This window comes from Octopus sinensis, linkage group LG15 (genome assembly GCF_006345805.1).
Source record: "Octopus sinensis linkage group LG15, ASM634580v1, whole genome shotgun sequence".
Lineage (NCBI taxonomy): Eukaryota > Metazoa > Mollusca > Cephalopoda > Octopoda > Octopodidae > Octopus > Octopus sinensis.
This window is the reverse complement of record NC_043011.1, coordinates 46,277,895-46,297,920: the sequence shown is the minus strand read 5'-3', so window position 1 is coordinate 46,297,920 and position 20,026 is coordinate 46,277,895. Positions and strand designations below refer to the sequence as shown.

At 35.0% G+C, this 20,026-nt stretch overlaps 1 protein-coding gene across 1 annotated transcript in view; it reads left to right on the top strand.

Moving 5' to 3' along the window:
* LOC115219879 (Kv channel-interacting protein 4) overlaps positions 1-20,026 on the top strand; it is a 448,057-nt gene that overhangs the window by 20,560 nt on the left and 407,471 nt on the right. The window lies entirely within an intron of this gene.

The window sequence follows — 20,026 nt, the reverse complement described above, 5'->3', positions numbered from 1 at the left end:
ATTAAAAATAATTTTGAGAATACTCAAGGGAGAGAGATCAGTAGTAAGGCGAATTAATTCTGTCTACAAATATACACTCATTGTCAAATAATAACATAACCACATCCTGATAATCAATACATGTCATCTAAAAATAATAGACTCAATGGTTATATTTTATATAAACAGACTCATCAATAAATGGTTGATTAGTGCTATTGACTTAGAGAGATGAGGATGTGGAAGTTATGAAGAAAATGCCTATTCTGAGAGTTCTTTTATAACTGTTCAAGTTTAGTAATCTCTCACTGAGTAGAATATAAGAATATTAGTTGGTAGCATCATATTATGAATTATACATTGTTTTGTTTTTTTGTTAACTGTTTCAAATAAAATATCAATTATGCATTTAATTTGAAATTTAAAAAAAAGCGTCCGAGGAAATTCCTTATTCTCAAACAAATTATAAGTCAAATTCTCAGTTTCAGAATAAATTATGCTCAAATTTACTAATATGGAATTTGTTTAGTGGAGGATCAGTCCTGATTGTGCAGACCTATGATTAGAGACATTCCAACTGAAATATTTCTATCATTTTTGAAAGCTTTGATTGGAGATAAAATTAGCTATTTAGTTCCTCAATTTGGTTATCAGATTGTCATGCAATCAGATATGAACATCTCATTTTCTCAGTGGTATTCTTTCAACACACTCAAATATGGCAGTGAGTTCCCTGTAGCTGACATGAGAAGTTCATTTCATGCAGAGAAAATGTTAATCAATTATTGGTGCTTCTTGGTTTGATACAGAGATTCTTTGTGGTTCCTTTTCTCATTTGTTTCATTCTTTTATTCACCTTGATTACATTTCTGCTATACAGCTCTGATGCTGAATATTCTGTTTGGTTAATTACTCCTACAATGAGAAGGACATTGCTTGAATTGGTCAGTGTACTGCTACCAAGACACTTGAGACTAAAACTTACAGGTATTCATGTTGCTAATCAACGCAACTTTAGAAACCTTCCCATCTCTCCCATCCCTCACCTCTACATTGTGTCCTATTCTTGCAGAGCTGGCGATATATATCATTCAATACACACACACACATACACACACATGCAGATCAAGTTTCATTATTCATTTCATTATTTCAGTTCTATACAGCATCCAACTAGCAGAATCATTAACATACTAATAGCACACTGGGCGAAACATTTAGCAGCATTTCGTCTGCCATTACATTCTGAGTTCAAATTCCAATGAGGTCGACTTTGCCATTCATCGTTTCAGGGGTCGATAAATTAAGTACCAGTTATGCACTGGAGTCGATGTAATCGACTTAATACCTTTGTCTGTCCTTGTTTGTCCTCTCTATGTTTAGCCCCTTGTGGGCAATAAGGAAGTAAGAAACATTAGCATGCTGGGCGAAATGCTTAGCGGTGTTTCGTCTGCCATTACATTCTGAGTTCAAATTCTACTGAGGTCGACTTTGCCTTTCATTGTTTCGGGGGTCGATAAATTAAGAACCAGTTATGCACTGGGGTCGATGTAATCGACTTAATACCGTTGTCTGTCTTTGTTTGTCCTCTCTTGTGGGCAATAAAGAAATATGAATCATTAACATGCTAAACAAAATACTTGGCACAATTTCATTACTTTACATTCCAAGTTCAAATTCTGCCAAGGTCAACTCTGCTTTTCATCCTTTCGAGGTCAATAAAATAAGTACCAGTTGGTCACTAGAGTTGATATAATCAACTAAACCCTACCCCCAAAATTTCAGGTCTTGTGTTTGTAGCAAAAAAATTATTTACTTTCGGTTATTCGTGAATATATCATCTACATACATCAATATATCAGTCATATCTTTATGTTTTAAATATGCCTGACAGAGTGTATGTCTGATAACAACATTTAAGAAAATGTATTTTGTAGTTTGTGTTTGTGTACCTGAATTAGTTTGTGCTTGTATCTATAAATCTATAAACAGAGCGCTGTAACATCAGTTCCGAAAATATGACCAAAATACAGCAGTAAGGAAAAGAAAATAAACCATATAAACATAACTAAATTGCTTCTACTACTTGAGATTTATTTAGAAACTTAGATTTTTTTTTCCTTCCCATTTTTAAATACATTACTTCTTTGTTTGGCTCTTTTCTTAAATTCTTTAATTTCTTGATATTTTAAATTGCAGAATTTCTTAGATGTATGGACATACAGTTGTAGGGCATAGATGGGAAAGTAGTCTTAAAATCTAAGAATTTTATTTTCAGTAAATCTGATTAAATCAAAATTCATTCAGACAGAAAATTCAACTTCATATAAAGGAATTTTCTTTAATACTTTTCTTTATATTTTGCAAAAATATTTTAATCTTCTTTCATTCTGTTAAATAGACTTTTCTAAGCACCATTATTTTGGCATTATAATTACATATTTATTATTGTTTATTTAATGATTGGGGTAAGTACTAGCAGTAATTTTAATTCATATTTGTACAATACGATTTTTAGACATACATATAATTCTAAACATTTAAAATCTATGTCAAGTTTTTAAAATTATAATTTGTTCAATCAATGCAACCATAGAAACTGGACATACAGCGATGATGATGATGATGATGATGATGATGATTTGAATACAATAAAAGTATTTTTAACCTCTAAATCAGGCCATTTTATTTCTTGGGAATCTGACAGATGTCTTAATTCTTCCATCATTCAGTTTTCCCCACCTCCCAACCTTGATCATGAAAAGACCTATGAGCTCTTCTTCTTCTTCTTCTTCTTTCTAATTTTAACTTTAAAAAAAAAAATGCATTGACAAACTAGAAATTTTATTTCCAACAATCTTTCCCATAATTGTCTCATTAATGTTCCCTCAGCCATATTTTTCTTCACTCCAACAGTCTATGCATAGTTTGGCATTCTGAAACTTCTGCATTAGTTTATATATTAAACCCCTGCATTTGACCATATTGTGCTGCCAAGACTGATACTTTCTTTCATCTTTTCAGAGACAAAAATAAATGCCACTCAATTACTGGGTCAATGTAATCAACTATACCCCCACCCTCCCTAAAACATGTGGTTCAATACACAATCCTTGGTGATCGTTTTTTTTTACGATCCTTTTTGATCGAAAACCTACCCCCTCCCTTGTTTCTTCTCCCCAAAAAGAAAAGCTCTCCTTTGTAATTTGTCCCCTCTGTGTTCAGCCCTGTGTGGCTAATAAAGAAACATATGTTGCTGGACATTATTATTGAATTCAATAGCCTAAGTACAGAACTGAAAACAGTGCAATGCCCATAGCTTCTGGAAACAGTTTTCCATACACAGAATTGCAATGTCATTATCAATCTGAATACGCTTGATGCACGTTTGAACTGGGGAACAAACTGCTCTCTGCATTTTGTCATGGAAAATATATCTCACTTGTTGACAAATGGTGTGTATACAGTAAATGGCTTGTTCCCCAATTTGAACATGCATCAAGCATATTTGGATTGGTAATAACTTTACAGTTTCACTTATCACTGCTTAACACTCTCCTTCTCTGTAATGTTCTCAGAATTGTCAAAGAATTCAATAAACTATCTACAGCTTGGAACCCATAACATGAAATAAACTACATATCAGTTATTAGCTTCCAGGACTCTGCATCTTTTATAAATTTCATGCTTCGCAAGATCCACCAAATTCCTGACAAGCCTAAACACCCTTTCGTTTTTTATGGCTCTTTTGCAGTCCACTTCTCTGTCTTTTTGTGTTTCATCCTGTGTACTATGCATGCACTTTTGCTTATCATTGTTGTCTTTCTTTTTTGATTCATTTTCTGACTTTAGATTGTAGCCAGTGGTTAGCAGGTATTCTGTGAAACCTACTGGTGACAAGCTGCATTCTCATCTTTTTAAAACTCAACAGAAATTAAAACTATGCATCAAGTAGAAGGACTTACATCAGAGAACTGAGGCATTAAACCAAACTGAGCAAAGCATTTGTGTCATTTTTGTTTTTAGTATATCTTTCAACGTATCTCTTTTGGTTTTTTCCAATTACGTTTTCATGGAAGAACTATTCTTCAAAACCTCTTCTCTGACCCTAGAAACAGTATCAAACAACCAAAGTCGCTGACATTGTGACAAATCTGGGGGGAAAAAAATTTGATCCATTTATAACTCACCTGATTATAGGAAAATAGATACAAAAATGAAGCAGTAGTGATGATGGTTATGATGATAAATATCGAAATTGTTGGTTTAGAGAATTTCAGTTCCTATACAAAAATAACCTAATTGACCTAAATAATATTAATTACTTGATTATTGGAGTTGCTTGACAAACTAATTGGGATTAATGGAAGCAAATTCATCTGAATTAATCACTCCAGACATAAATCATTTGAGACTCATCTTCTGTGAACTAACATCAGACATTTGAAGATATAACTCCTCAAGACAAATACAACAAAAATTACAATTTAATCATATCCAGGTTTCTTTTCTTTAATCGTTGAATTCTAGATAAATCATTCATTAAATTATTGGTGTGTTAACAATGTTTCGCTTCATTGCTATAACCTAGTATTGAACATATCAATATATTTGTAGGTAACTCTGTGTATTACAATGATTTATAAACAATTCATCTGCACAACACGTGCATGGTCAGGAAAAGAGAGCACAGTTCTACGTGCATTTTGAGTCTTATTAAGATCATCATCAAAAACAGTCTTCACTTAAAGAAAACAAGATAGATCAATTTGCATATTTAACAGGCGTAGGAGTGGCTGTGTGGTAAGTAGCTTGTTTACCAGCCACATGGTTCCGGGTTCAGTCCCACTGCGTTGTACCTTGAGCAAGTGTCTTCTACTATAGCCTCGGGTCGACCAAAGCCTTCTGAGTGGATTTGGTAGACGGAAATTGAAAGAAGCCCATTGTATATATGTATATATATATATATATATGTGTGTACATATGCTTGTGTGTTTGTGTTTGTCCCCCTAACATCGCTTGACAACTGATGGTGGTGTGTTTACGTCACCGTAACTTAGCGGTTCGGCAAAAAAGACCAATACAATAAGTACTAGGCTTACAAAGAATAAGTCCTAGAGTCGATTTGCTCGCCTAAAGGCAGTGCTCTAGCATGGCCACATTCAAATGACTGAAACAAAGAGTAGTTTCCTTAGCACATGATTTACAGATGAATTGTTTACAATCATCCTAACACACAATGTTGGCTAATAAATCCAAAAGATATGTTCTATGGAACATCATATCAAAATCATATCTTGCTTCTTTGGAAATATTTCATTATGATTATTTTCTAAAATACACATAAAAAATACCTGTGCTAGTGCCACATGAGAAGCACCCAGTACATTCTGTGAAGTGGCTGGCATGAGGAAGAGCATTCAGCCATAGAAACCGTGCCAAAATAGACAATTGGTGCCCAGTGCAGCTCTCTGGCTTACAAGCCCCTGTCAGACCGTCCATCCCATGGCAGCATGAAAAATGGACACTTGACAGTAGCTGGTAAGACCAGGGGGGCCCCACCAGGTTCAATAGTCTGTTTTTAGCTTGGTTTCTACAACTGGATGACCTTCCTAATGCTAACCACTTTACATAGTGTACAGGGTACTTTTTACATGGCACCATCACACTATATTTACCTGAATCTCCCTGAGAACTGTATTAAGGATAAGCACGTCTGAGGAATTCTCAACCGCTTGCACTCCAATTTCATGGGCAGGTTGTTCAGTTGATCATCTTAACAGCAACTTTCATCATAACCAATAAAGAGCCAGGTCATGTATTATTCTGTTGAATTTATCTTCAAGCAAGATTCTTCATCATCATCATCATCATCATCATTTAACATCCGCTTTCCATGCTAGCATGGGTTGGACGGTTCAACTGGGGTCTGGGGAGCCCGAAAGCTGCACCAGTCCAGTCAGATCTGGCAGTGTTTCTACAGCTGGATGCCCTTCCTAACGCCAACCACTCCGAGAGTGTAGTGGGTGATTTTATGTGCCACCGACACAGGTGCCAGACGAGGCTGGCAGACGGCCACGCTCGGATGGTGTTTTTTATGTGCCACCGACACAGGTGCCAGACGAGGCTGGCAGACGGCCACGCTCGGATGGTGTTTTTATGTGCCACCGACACAGGTGCCAGACGAGGCTGGCAGACGGCCACGCTTGGATGGTGTTTTTATGTGCCACCGACACAGGTGCCAGATGAGGCTGGCAAACGGCCACGATCGGATGGTGCTTGTTACGTGCCCACAGCACGGAGGCCAGTCGATGCGGTACTGGCTACGGCCACGTTCGGATGGTTTTCTTATGTGCCACGTGCCACCGGCACTGGTACCATAAGATACAAATTCCATTGATGTTCATCTATTTTGATTTGTTTTGATTTTCACTTGCCTCAACAGGTCTTCACAAGTGTCACAAGAAGGAAGGTATGCACAGGTGGACTGACTACGTCCCAGGTAGGGGCCATGGGTTATGGCCTGACTAGTCTTCGGATGGTGTTTTTATGTGCCACCGACACAGGTGCTAGATGAGGCTGGCGAACGGCCACGATCGGATGGTGTTTGTCATGTGCCCACCGCACTGACTACGGCACTGATGGATTTCTTGTGTGCCACTGGCACTGGTACCACAAGATACAAATTCCATTGATGTTCATCTATTTTGTCTATTTTGATTTGATTTGATTTTATTTTATTTTCACTTGCCTCAACCGGTCTTCACAAGTGTCACAAGAAGGAAGGTATGCACAGGTGGACTGACTAGTCTTGCCGGGTCTTCGGAAGGTGTTTTTATGTGCCACCGACACAGGTGCCAGATGAGGCTGGCGAACGGCCATGATCGGATGGTGTTTGTTACGTGCCCACAGCACGGAGGCCGGTCGATGCGGAACTGGCTACGGCCACGTTCGGATGGTTCTCTTGTGTGCCACCGGCACTGGTACCACAAAGATACAGATTCCATTGATGTTCATCTATTTTGATTTGTTTTGATTTGATTTTTTTTTTTTTTGATTTTCACTTGCCTCAACAGGTCTTCACAAGTGTCACAAGAAGGAAGGTATGCACAGGTGGACTGACTACGTCCCAGGTAGGGGCCATGGGTTATGGCCTGACTAGTCTTGCCGGGTCTTCGGATGGTGTTTTTATGTGCCACCGACACAGGTGCTAGATGAGGCTGGCGAACGGCCACGATCGGATGGTGTTTGTCATGTGCCCACAGCACGGAGGCCAGTCGATGCGGTACTGGCTACGGCCACTTTCGGATCGTTTTCTCTTGTGTGCCACCGGCACTGGTACCACAAAGATACAAATTCCATTTTCATATTAATTTATAATTTCCTGTCTTTTAAGAAAAAAAATCTTTCGTTAATAACTGAAGAAGTAGATTTTTATGTATAAGAGAAGTGAGTTGCCACTCTAAAAAATGGCATTTGACAAAATTTCTTCAGTTTCATAGGCATCATAAAACATTTCTGAAACAGTGTGCTTACATACAAATCATATAAAACTTATATATTCCTATACACAACACATCTGTGAGAGCGTGTAGCAGATATCTTCCAGTGGACCAAATTTGCAACTTTTCATTTTGTCTGCTTTTCATATTTGTAAATCTACCAAATGGCATAGAGAAAAACTAAATTAGACCAAGTGTTCCTAGTTGATTATAGTTTTAAAAATCATAGTCAATAGTTTAAAAATCAAAGTCAGATATGCAGGCTCTACCAGAGTAATAGTTAATAGTATAGAAAAGTTAATAGTAATAGTTAATAGTATAGAAAAGCTCCATCAGAGCTAGTAATAGTACAGAGATGAAAATGTTTCATCAGAGCCAGTTGTAATATTCAACAGCTTTGAATAGGCTCCTCAAGAGTTTGGTATAACAGTCAATAGCATATAGATGGATAGGCTACAATGGAACTCATTGTAATAGTCACTGACATCAAGCTCCATCAAGCTGTGATTATCAATAGCACAAAGATAAATAAGCTCAACTACAATATTACCTGGTAGACTCTTTCCATCTTTTTGCTATTGTGTATTGTATTACAACTGGCTCTGTTGGAACCTATGTCTCTCCATTTTACTAACTATTATAGCATAGAAGTAGACAGGCTCCACCAGATCTTAGACTTCAATGTTTTCTGATAGCTTAAAGAGTAGTTCAGGCTATTTTCCTTTTCCTAAAAATGAAATACAAATTATAGTGAAACTAACATATTTATATACTTTGCTCTGAGAAAGCAAATCATTTAACAACATTGTAATCGCTCTCTCCCCATTTTCTTTCTCTCCTTATATATATATATATATATATATATATATATATATATATTATATATATATATATATATATATATATTCATATATATAAGGGAAATATAGGCTATACGTGCTGAATTACTTCTAAAACCTGGGGCATTAAAACCTTCAATTACTCTCTCCATCATCGCAATACTTATATGTAATGAAAGCTCCATTTACAATACTGTCTACTTGGCACAGTATTTGTAGTTAACAGTCTACACTGTTTGTTGAATGAGGAAATAAAACATCATAATCATTATTGTCAACACCTGTTTTTCAACATTGTCTTGGATTGTACACATCTACATTGCCACATTCTGGCACCTCTCCAAGCATGCATTTTCCTTGGTTCACTTGTAACGATATAGTTTGAAGTTCTCTCTTCTGGACTTGTTACCCCTCCTTTCGCTGAATTATCCATTGACAAAGAAGATAGAGACAGACAGACAATCTGACAAACAGACAAGTGTGGGCATAGAAATAAAACAAAATAGATTGTGACGTAAATACATAGTATGGAATATCTAAATGATAATAAAGGCAACTATTTACATTATAACTTACTACATCGCAAAATAGTTCTGAGTGTTAGTTTTATCATGTATGAAACTTATAATTAAATGAATTTTCTATCTTTATGGAAATACTATAATTTTGCTTGTATGGTCAAATCTATTGGTAAATGTTGTTGATGGTTCATGCCATTGGGATTGTAGTAGCAGAAAAGTATGAAGAATACAAGAATATCAAAAATATTGGAATACTCAAGATAAAAGAAGTTTATTAAGTAAATAATGCTTAAAAATAAGCATATTTCTATTAGATATATACACATATATAAATATGAATGCACGTACACAGATTACCAATGCAGATGCTAGTTAAGGGGAAAGATAATTTTATTGAATAAACAGCGTGCTTATGCATTTACAGATATCCAATATTGAATATTTATAGACATGTATTGTTTGTATGTTTACTATTAAATATTCATAAACAATAAAAATTTATCTACATTTTTAATTTCAACAATACATCTCTTTATTGATAAACAGCATGAGATGAATCTTAAATACCATTGAAGAAAAAGAAGCTTAATGATAAATTCTCTAAGGAAATATCTCTATATAGATAAGAAATGTGCAAGCATGGGGTTCGGCATACGTTTAAATATGTATCCACTGCTCCTCACATGCGTATATATATGTGTGTGTAAACACATACACACTAATAAGTGTATGTGTGAGTGTGTATGTATATATAACTATATGTATATGAATATATATATATATATATATATATATATGTATATAAACATATATATATGTATATACATATATATGTATATTTATGCATACACATATATATGTATATATATATGCATACACATGTATAGATATATATGTATATGTATACATATCTATATAATGTATATGTATATAGATATACATATATGTATATATATGTATATATATATATACTTACATACGTATATACATATACATATATATACATTTATGTATATCTATATACATATGTGTATATATATGTATATATATGTAGATATATATATATACATATACATACATACAATCATTGATTAGCATCTCTTCCATGCTAATATATATATACATATATACATATATATATATATATATATACATGCACTCATACATTTTTCTTTGTGCATTCGTTTGTGTGCACACACATTTATCTGTGATTGTGCACATGTATACTAATGATGTGGGCAACGTTTTTGTGCAAGTCTATCAGTTATCCACGCATGCAAACCTCAATTCTGCATGTGAATAGTGCTGTTTAAAGGAAAAGCTTGTCTTAAAGGCCAATACAACTTGGCACCAGTGTCATTGTAGATGTTGTCATCAGAACACATAGGAGAAGTAAAGTTATTGCAAGGCATCCCAGTTCCATCAATTCATCATCACCTTGGATTGCTACTTTTCTGTCAACCTTGAGAGAATGGAAGGCAAAACCGCCCTCATCATAAGGGATCCGTTAAAATTTCCCTGCAAAAAATCACTTTATTATTTTAAAAGGATCACTTTGGATTATGTGGTCCTGGGGTTTCATGCACATGGTGTAAAGTACATGGCAAAAATGCTTTTGATTATTGACAGACTCAATTAAAGTTGACCTGAAGTGAAGCAACAAGAAAATATTGGACGCAAGACAATATCTGCCACAGCTCGCATGGCAGTGAGCCAGTGTATCATGACGTAGTAGCAAGAGCCAGGGGATGAGATTATGTATGTAAGTTTGCTCATATTTATATATACGCCTATATTTATAGGTGTAGGAGTGGCTGTGGGGTAAGTAGCTTGCTTCCCAACCACATGGTTCCAGGTTCAGTCCCACTATGTGGCACCTTGGACAAGTGTCTTCCACTATAGCCTCGGGCCGACCAACGCCTTGTGAGTGGCTTTGGTAGACAGAAACTGAAAGAAGCCCGTCGTATATATGTATATGTATATATGTATGTGTGTGTGTATATGTTTGTGTGTCTGTGTTTGTCCCCCCCAACATCACTTGACAACCGATGCTGGTGTGTTTACATCCCCGTAACTTTGCGGTTCGGCAAAAGAGACCGACAGAATAAGTACTAGGCTTACAAAGAATAAGTCCTGGGGTCGATTTGCTCAACTAAAGGCGGTGCTCCAGCATGGCCACTGACAAATGACGGAAACAAGTAAAAGAGAAAGAGAAAGAGATGCAATCACTCACAACCAAATATGCGCACGTCCACACGCATGGACACAGTCATACATACATACACAGACACACACTTGTTATTCCTTGAACAGTAGTCTTTGTTGACGATTTTTAATTGCTTTATTGATTATTTTATCTATAACTAACTAATTAATAAATTCGACCTGTATCCTTACATGTTATTTTTATTACCTCTTTAATATATGTGCAAAAACACCAGGTTTTGGTAGTTTGTCAAATTGTACTTTAGTTATTCTTGCATAAATATGCATTTACACCCACACATAACAGACACACACATACATACATACATACAAACACACACAGACATATTCACACACACACATACACATATATATATATATATGTATACATACATATATATATATATATTTATATTTATTTTATACAAGGAGCTTCTACAGGAAAATTAATTTACTCTGCTATGTATTGAGTACCTTATTTACTGTGGTTAACCCCGACTCAACCCGGGACCTACATATATATATTTATATATATATATATATATATATATATATATATATATAAATATTTGAATAATGAGTGAGACAGAAGATGGAAGATAGGAAAATGTTTATTAGTCAAGAGTGGCTGTGTGGTAAGTAGCTTGCTTACCAACCACATGGTTCTGGGTTCAGTCCTACTGCGTGGCACCTTGGGCAAGTGTCTTCTACTATAGCCTCAGGCCAACCAACGCCTTGTGAGTGGATTTGGTAGACAGAAACTGAAAGAAGCCCGTCGTATATATATATGTGTGTGTGTGTGTGTGTTTGTCTGCCCCAATATCGCTTGACAACCGATGCTGGTCTGTTTACGTCCCCGTAATTTAGCGGTTCAGCAAATGAGACCGATAGAATAAGTACTAGGCTTACAAAGAATAAGTCCTGGGGTCGATTCATTCCACTAAAGGTGGTGCTCCAGCATAGCCATAGTCAAATGACTGAAACAAATAAAAGAAAGGAAAGAAAAGAAAAGAAAAGTCACTACAATTGTGTATGTGTGTTAGCTTTTGCCGTCTGGGTTTGTATTCCCCCTCATCCTGACATTTGCAAATTGACTGTAAACAAAATACGTTGCCATTCATACAAAGCATCATTTACTTGCAGTCCTCCTTGGAAGCATGTTTGGGTTGTTTGCTGTTCCTTAGAATGGGGATTATTTATTTGCTTGGAAACAGGTGAAGGTTATCACCACAAAGGGTTATATACAATGTTAGAAAATTTCACTTCATAAAATAGTGTGTTGTCTCTCCTGTGTTAAAATGGTGGTGATGATGATGGTGAAATGGACATATATAAGAAAAAATACATACCTATTTCGTTACTACCCACAAGGGGCTAAACACAGAGAGGACAAACAAGAACAGATAAACTGATTAAGTCGATTATATCGACCCCAGTGCGTAACTGGTACTTATTTAATCGACCCCGAAAGGATGAAAGGCAAAGTCGACCTTGGCGGAATTTGAACTCAGAACGTAACGGCAGATGAAATATGGCTACGCATTTCGCCCGGCGTGCTAACGTTTCTGCATTGAAAAAATACATACCATATTGAAAAAATACATACCATATAACTATTCGCGGTGTACGACCAGTTTTCCAGCTATAACAGCAGTAGTAACTGTTTTTCAGCCCTGCCATATTCATTTGCAAATGATGCAGAGGTTGATGTAGCTCAGAGGGTGTAAATTCAATATGAGTCATGCCAAATTATCTGGCTGGTGACTGGTTTAACCCTTTTAGCATTCAAATTACTCCATCAAATGTAATGCTTATCAATTCACTTTGTTTTGAATTAATCATTTATTATCTGGTAGCTCCAAGATTTTGACGATGTGATTTATCACTTTTAGAATGACTTTGTAAGGTAAGTGTGGAAGGTTGAATCCGGTCACTTTGATCATAAAACACAAAGAGTATTTGGACTGGGATATGACATTTTAAATGCTATAGGATAGCTATCTTCTATATCATGTGTCAAATTGTGGGGGCCCCTCATATAGTAAATAAATATATGTTCTAATACAGTGAGCATGTTCAATCTCATTTGCACATATATAGGATTATTTATGCGATTTTTGAATTTGTTTAAACAGCACATATTTTATGCATTGCCTTTCTGCATACTTTCATACATATGTCATGCATACATACATACACAAGCAGTATGTATCAGTACATGCATGCACTCACACATATACACATCCGCATGCATAACTGTAGATCATCTACACATGCATTAGACCTATATACCTATATACATACACCTTTACATATACACGTTTATTCACATACATATACACATACACGTGCCCATACATACACTCAAATACATTCATGTACTTAAAAGGCTGTGGGAAAGAATTTATCATCAAGTAGAAAATATTAGTAAGGTCCAGACCATACATGCATGGAAGCAAACCATGTTATATTTACACAGCTGTGAAGTGCCTCATACACTGGAATACAAAATTTAAATTGCATGCATTTTTTCTTACAAAATTGAACAAACAAGAAAAATTTAAAGGTACTTTTGTCAGAACTATTTCTGGTTATAACTTATAATTTTTTTAGGTCATTCAATTTTTTCTCATCTGATCAATAGATCCATTGAGTTAACCTATCAGTAACATATCTATAATGACTACTGGAAACAGCTGTAAGCCAAGTTTGCCCTAATAAAAGAAAACTATTTAATGACCATTATTTATACCTTGTCTTATATATATATATATCGTGAAGGCGCATGGCTCAGTGGTTAGAGCGTCGAGCTTACGATCGTGAGGTTGTGAGCTCGAATCCCGGTCCAGGCTGCGTGTTGTGTTCTTGAGCAAAGCACTTTATTTTCACGTTGCTCCCATTCACTCAGCTGTAGAAATGAGTTGCAGTATCACTGGTGCCAAGCTGTATCGACCTTTGTCTTTCCCTTGGATAACATTGGCAGCATGGAGAGGGGAGGCTGGTATGCATGGGCGACTGCTGGTCTTCCATAAACAACCTTGCCCGGACTTGTGTCTAGGAGGGTAACTTTCTAGGTGCAATCCCATGGTCATTCATGACCGAAGGGGGTCTTTACCCTTTATATATATATATATACAAAATTAAGAGGAATGACCACTAATGTGGACACCCTATATGCTAAACATAGACATAAAATCGTCATTACCACAAAGAATGTGTTCTTGAGAACACATTCTTCATGGTAATGACAATTTGATGTCTATGTTTAGCATATAGGGTGTCCACTTTAGTGCTCATTCCTCTTAATTTTGTATGTAACACAATTTTTAATCTTCGGATTTTTTAAATATGCTAAGCCACTGGTTTTAATTGATTAATATCAATTTCTACCCTTATTATTTAATTATATATATATATATATATATATATAATATATATATATATATACACAATCACATACATACACTATCCTGCCACACACACACAGTGGGCTTCTTTCAGTTTCTCTATATCAAATCCACTCACAAGGCTTTGGTCAGCTCAGGGTTATAGTATTGTCCAAGGTGCCATGCAATGGTATTGAACCCAGAGGAATGGGAAGCAAACCTCTTACCACACTGCAATGTTTGTACCTGTATGTATGTGTGTATGTATGTATGTGTAAAAGCACAAATGGCATTTATAATTTATGACAGCTGTTTTGGTAGAACTTTATTTAATACAGTCTTAAAAGATTATATCATAATATAGGACGCACCATCTTCAGGTAAAACTTTTGAAGGTAAGAGCAAGATTTTAAGCATCAACCAAGACATAACCAACATTAGCTGGGCTGTTTAAAAGTTTACTTGATGATAGCACGTTGTATATTATGAGGTAATCTTTTATAACTTCAGTAAATAAATAAAATTTTACCGAAACAGCTGTCGTAAATTTTAAACGTCATTTGTTTACTTTATATACCCACACCACACCAAGGATCCACCCTTGAGTTTGATCTGTAGTTTAAATTGGATTTGATACTTGCATAAATATGGTATCCTACCAACTCTTGATGTATTCAATGTTGTTTATTTCACTGGGAGCTCTATGTTATCATACCAGGCGTGGTCCCAGGAATTTTTTGAAGGGAGGGCACAAGGTCAGAAGGAAATATAATTCCAAGAGAAAAGGGTGTAATAACATTATTTAGAAGGATGCGTTTCTTTTCTTGAGGTGGGGGGCACGTACTCCTGAGCCCACTAACCTTGGGTCCGTTCCTGATACCTACTCATTTCTGGCATCATACAAGTAGATGTGACTCGATTCTTATAGTCTTTAACTTGTTTCAGTCATTTGACCGTGGCCATGCTGGAGCGCCGCCTTTAGTCGAGCAAATCGACGCCAGGACTTATTCTTTGTAAGCCTAGTACTTATTTTATTGGTCTCTTTGTCCGAACCGCTAAGTTACAGGGACGTAAACATGCAAGCATCGGTTGTCAAGCGATGTTGGTGGGGGGGGACAAACACAGACACACAAGCACACACACACACACATATATACATATATACATATATATGACGGGCTTCTTTCAGTTTCCGTCTACCAAATCCACTCACAAGGCTTTGGTCAGCCCGAGGCTATAGTAGAAGACACTTGCCCAAGGTGCCACGCAATGGGACTGAACCCGGAACCATGTGGTTGGTAAGCAAGCTACTTACCACACAGCCACTCCCACGCCTTATGTTACTTATGAATCCATATTACAAAATAGTTTATGTGTGTGTGTGTGTGTATTTATATTTATATATAAAATAGATGCATTTGAATATGAATTTATTTATTAATTGGTTATTTCTTCAATACATAATTTGAAAGAATATCCAGTTAATATAGAAATGTTTATTTTGTAATTTGCAATCTAGCAGTGAGTTTTGTTTTCCCTAATATTACCCTTATTCCAGTTGAATGAAAAATTTGTATGCATACGCCTGTTAGTGTGTGTGTGCAGGTGTATGTAAATATATATATAGATAGGTAGATGTCAAAAGACTGTATGAATGTGTGTATGCATGCATGTATGTATATGTATGTAAACACTCACATGCACAGACTTATGTACATATTCATGCACACAGGTTCATAAATCATTAATATTAAATTCTAATTGAATGAACAAATTTGCAAAAGTTTTGAAATTCACCTGTGTAATAAAAGTGAGAAATTTTTGACATAAATTGGAGAAGAAAAAAAACAAATATAAAAGTCAAAACGCTAATATTTTCATTTCTTTTTAAAATATGAGTATCATAGGCGTTTCTAAAAGTGAGCATATAGTTCAAACAACCAAAAAAAAAAAACAACAGAAAAAAGAGAAACAAAGTAAAGAAAATTATCAAAATTTCTCTTTCAACCAATATTCAGAACCCCATTAAAATTATGAATAACAAATTATGTTATGCCATTCAATAAAACATTAGGTAGGTTAAAACAGAGAAGCTTGTTTATGATAAACAAAAATGTTTAAATTAGCTGGAGTGGAAAGTGTGAAATGATGGAAATGTTTTAATTTAAAAACTAGTTATTCAGATATAAATTGTGCAACGTTAGTTTTTTATTTTTTTTTTTTTTCTTTAATTTTTCTAAAGGAAAATTAGAAAACACCCTGGTAAGTCAAAAATGCAAACCTCTATAAAAGCTGTTACGAAACCTTCAAGGCGATATCAATGGAAATTATTTGATTGTATGTGATTAAAATCATTTCATAATTTATTAGTGAAGATTAATCTTTTCATTAACTCACAGATGAGAGATAGATCTTTTTTGGAACAAGATATTTTATTACTTAGAATTTTGAGAGATTAGAATTTGTAAATTTTGATGTTTCACTTAGACTAAAATTCAAATAAAATTTTCCTCATTCTAGGATTGGGTTCTTGCTTTATATTTTCTTGCTCAAAAAACAGTGTCTTTAAAAATATGCAAAATACTGCTAATTCAATAAAAAAGAGAAATAAAACATAAAATTCAATTAAGACTGTAAAAACCTACATTTAGTATTCCTTAAAAATGAACTGAATATATTAATCAAAGGTTGCTAATTTCAGTCTTTGAAGAAAAAGGTAAAAATCCAGCATGTGTAAGTTTAAAAGATAACATAAAAAATTATTCTAAGAATTAAAGGGTTTTTGATATAGAATTTGTGTAATTCTATGCAATTTTGAGTGAAGTTCTTGTAATTACGTTGGTATATGAAAATGCAAAATTTTGGAAAAATTACAATGTATTTACCATTTTATTAATATGTTCAAGGGATTTTGAATTAGCAAGCAATACAATAGTACTGTATGATCTGGAGAATTTGCGTACGTTATATAAATTTTGTGGGAGTAATTCTATAGTCATGTGATAGAAAATCAAATTGATTATATATTCATTTAATGGTTAATATATTGGTAAATTCTTAAGCATGCTAAACTTTTGATTTCTTTTTGCACTCATACTGCATATGTCTTTCAACAAGGTGCACAAGTCATTACTACAAACCTGTGCATCAGTAGGCCAACCATCTTTCTATTGTCTATCAATGTGTATCAACAATGGATTCCATTATAATGACAATACTTTTGTGAAATGATCGTAAGATGCATTAATTAACAAATTTTTAAACTGTCATGTTTCATATATTTACATATATTTAATACACTACTATTTTAGACATGTATATCTTCGCGAGGAATTTTTTGATATTAAATTTCATGCTATCATTTCAAAATACAGTATATATTGAGTTAATTATAAGTTTCAATTTTTCTAAACTCAGTTTTATATACACACCCACAAACACCCACACACACATATATATATCGTTGACAGAGCAGCTAACCGGCTTCCATGCCAGTGGCAAATAAAAGGCACCATTCGAGTGTGATCATTACCAGAGTAGCTATCTGACTTCCATGCCGGTGGCACATAAAAGACACCATTCGAACATGATCATTACCAGCATCACATTACTGGCACCTGTGCCAGTGCCATGTGTAAAAGATTCGAGCGAGGTCATTGCCAGTGCAACCTGACTGGCACGTAAAAGCTCCCATTACACTCTCAGAGTGGTTGGCATTAGGAAGGGCATCCAGCTGTAGAAACTCTGCCAGATCAAAACTGGGGCCTGGTGCAGCCATCTGGTTCACCAGCCCTCAGTCAAATCATCCAACCCATGCTAGCATGGAAAGCGGACGTTAAATGATGATGATGATGATGATTTATATATATGTATGTATGTATGTATGTATGTATGGAATAGGCATAGGTATGATCGTGTGGTTAAGAAGTTTGCTTCCCAACCACGGGTTTTAGGTTCAGTCCCACAGCATGGTACCGTGAGCATCTGTCTTCTGCTATAGCCATAACCTGACCAAAGACTTGCGAATGGATTTGGTTTATGGAAACTGAAAGGAGCCCTTTACACATACATGTTGTGTGTGTATGTGTTTACATCATGTGATAGTTGCAAACTGGCATCCCTGCCATACAAGCAGTGTCTTTCATTTACAATCTCCCATGAAAACATATCAAGTCATTGGAAAATATTACCTTGCTTGGAAACATGAGTTTTGGTGATAAGAAGGGCATCTGATCAGAAAATCCATTTCAATGAATTCTGTCTGACCCATGTGAGCATGGATAGGTGGGTGTTAAAACAATGATGATGAGAATATTGCCAATGCTACTGCTATTGTTGATAGCAACAGATTCATATTTATGAACAGTTTCAATTTTGTTAATTTAAATTAAATCCCAAGGTAAAAATAAATTATGAATAAAGATGGCTATAGAATATAATTTGACTGAATATGGACTCTGCGTAATTAATAATGATACTTAACTGTGAATGTATTATCTTCTATAGCCAGGTTAATTACTATGAAATTGCAAATGATATTAACTCACTTTAGTTTGAAAAAGCTGCATGGCTTTTTACTTGTTACATATCAGGAGATGTTGAAATGTTCCTGGTTTTGTGTAAAAGAAAATATAGGCAGGTCAGTTAATTATAATTTTATTCAACATATTTCCCTGTCAGATTCACAAACTTATTACAGCAGTTTTTTAGTTTTTTCTAAGCCCTGTAAAAGAACTTCGAAGCTTTGGCCTCCAGCCAGGACTTTCTCAATACCCTTAAAGCCACGAACTTTTCAGCACTTCCTTGTATACTTGTATACTAAAAAATGTCCTACAACTTAGAAAAACAAGTGGCAATGGATACCCTGGAGCAAATGGATGCACACAACATTGGAAAGACAGGCATCAGTATACCACAATTACATTATACATTTTTCACATTAACCCTTTCATTACCAACCCGGCTGAAACTGGCTCTGGCTCTGAGTACAAATGTCTTGTTTTTATAAGTTTTGAATTAACATTTACCACCAAACCTTTGTTACAATTTATGTTCCTAACACTAGTTTAATGATAACCAAGTTATTTTACTAAATTCTTTGTTATATTTAAAGTAATTGAAAGAAACACAGAGCATCTCAAAATAAATATAGTAACAAAAGGGTTAAGATTTTTATGAAAAGACCAACCCAAGGATGTCATAAAAATGTCTGGTGATGAAAAGTTTTTAGGCTAGTCATACAGCAGATGATTCTGTAGAAGTGGTCAAGTTAATGCTAAAAGCCAAACCTTCTTTGCTACTGCATTGCATGTATATAATTAGTTTAAGCTGGTGAAAGACTGACAATGGCTTTTACCAAAATATGAAAGTTCAGATTTCTCATTTTAATTCTACTCTCTGGCTTAGACTTCATGCTTGAACGATTATAAATTTTTAAAAAAAAAAGTAAAGCTAAATATAATTCACTGGTGCATCATCTTAATTTAAGGTTATTCAATTCCAAATGAATGGATATTTTAGTAGTATGCATATGTAATGTGACTTGATAGCCAGAGCTAAATATAGAAGAGGATAAGTCTAATAATAACGGTAAG